Source organism: Limulus polyphemus, unplaced genomic scaffold, assembly GCF_000517525.1.
Source record: "Limulus polyphemus unplaced genomic scaffold, Limulus_polyphemus-2.1.2 Scaffold1963, whole genome shotgun sequence".
In the NCBI taxonomy this organism is placed as follows: Eukaryota; Metazoa; Arthropoda; class Merostomata; order Xiphosura; family Limulidae; genus Limulus; species Limulus polyphemus.
In genome coordinates, this window is record NW_013667573.1 from 206278 (window position 1) to 208312 (window position 2035).

Sequence of the window (2035 nt, forward strand, 5' to 3'; positions counted from 1 at the left end):
GATGTTGCAGTTAACTCCAATAATTACTGCTGGAGTTGCCTATTCATTTTTCATAGAAACCGAGTAATTTTACCCCAGTTCTTTGCCGACAAAACGATAAAATTACTGAATACGTGTACTCCACCAATGGTGAACGGTATACAAACAAGTCGATAATTTGAGGGGTATTTATATATATGCCTTTAATGATATAGTTTAACTTTTTATTTATTTATGATATATATATCCTTTTATACAGAGTAATTCAAAGGGAGGCATAATGTATTGAAAAATAAATTTTGAATTTTTAATAAGATATTTTTTCTATTTTTCACGCGGGCTCCTTTAACTTATGATATTTCAAACATGAAAACCTTCACAAACTTTCATTTTACCTTAATGACCTTTAAAGTGACCTCGACAGCTAATAACCTTGCGATTTCTTACCAAACGTTTTTCCTATTTGTATGTATTAGACACAGTTTCATTCGAAACCTTTTCACACGTATGTTATCAATTTGAGCTATTTTTACTTTAAATATACTGTGTATTCAATGTTTATTTAATCCGTTATCTTACAGTTTTTATATCTTCTTGGTAGAAGCTATAATAACAGTTTAATTTTTTTATATCGCTCAACTCCAAAAAGAAACAGATACCTTTCAAACTACAGGTTCCGGTAGGTGTTGCTGGTCGTAGCTTCTATAGCACACCAACAGTAGTCTTTAGGAGTTAGTCACGATGGTGCTGTTGATTATCCTTAGCTTCTTATTTCGAATGCAAGGGTAAAGTCGAAGGACGCTTATCTTATAGCATTTAGACCACAGCGCAGCAGGTGAGCACGGCATTAGTGTCAGAACGCTTCTTTGTGGTCTAACCACTCGTTCAACAAACCAGCCAACGATATATGTCTGAGACTGATTCTTTTAACCTTCTGAAGATAACAGAACAGCTTGGAAAACTATATCATGTTACATACGAGAACTGAATATTTATAGACTCACAATGAATGTATATAGTATTGCGTATTGAGAAAGCTTTCAAAGTGTGATTAAAATTAATAATTCATATTTTTTTGCTTTTGTTTTTAATCCTTCAAAGTTTTAAGAAATGATATTCTATAAATATATTTATAAAATATAAGAAAAACAAAACAAATGATGCCAAAAGAGGGAGCGTCAAGTCATGCTTGGTGTAATTGTTTTGCCACACACAGCCAGATCCACCTAGGACAAACAAATCAAAGCCACACATCTTAGTTGACCTTTATAACAATAAGCTTAGGAATGGACACGTACCCGACCTTATTCACTTTCATCCAAAGTTCAAGTACTTTGGTCTTGTAGTCGTAAGTTAAATACAGAAATAGAATCGTAATATAAAAATTGGATTGAACTCTGAAGACTCGTCAGTAATGTCAACGAACATTGTAAAGGATCAAATTTAAGCCGTCAAATGAACTGCATTGTATTTCTTCCAACTAAATCCCTTATCAAGTGAACGAAAAAAAAAACCTATTTCCTGTGATAATCATTTTTATTGGAAGTTTAGATGAAATATTTTAAGTTTATGTGTTGTTTTTAAAATAATTTGAAAATCTGGTGTTACATAACACAGCATGATATCACAACCTATAGCTCTGGTGACGTGCAAAACACCATAAAGCTTTTATATATCACAATGATATGGTGTCACGTGACGTTTAAAATATATGAATCGTAAAGCTTAACGTGACGTCAAGTTCCTCTTATCGTTTCTATTCATCGATGGAAGAAACGTGACACTACATTTCTTGCCAGGTATAAAAAGTACAAAGCCAAAGTTGGTTCTAACGGCAATCAGTACAGATATCCCTCTACCTAACTAAACCTAAAATAACGCCGGAATCAAGACACGTGAACCTAAGCACTGCCTCACCAAACTGGCTTTAATTGTTTGTATTTGTTCAAAAAAGAATAAAGGAAAACTTGTTTGTAGCGGGAATGAAATAATGCCAGGATACCTAACTGGAAAATATGTTTTACTTGCATAAGGTGACACACATTCATAATATATA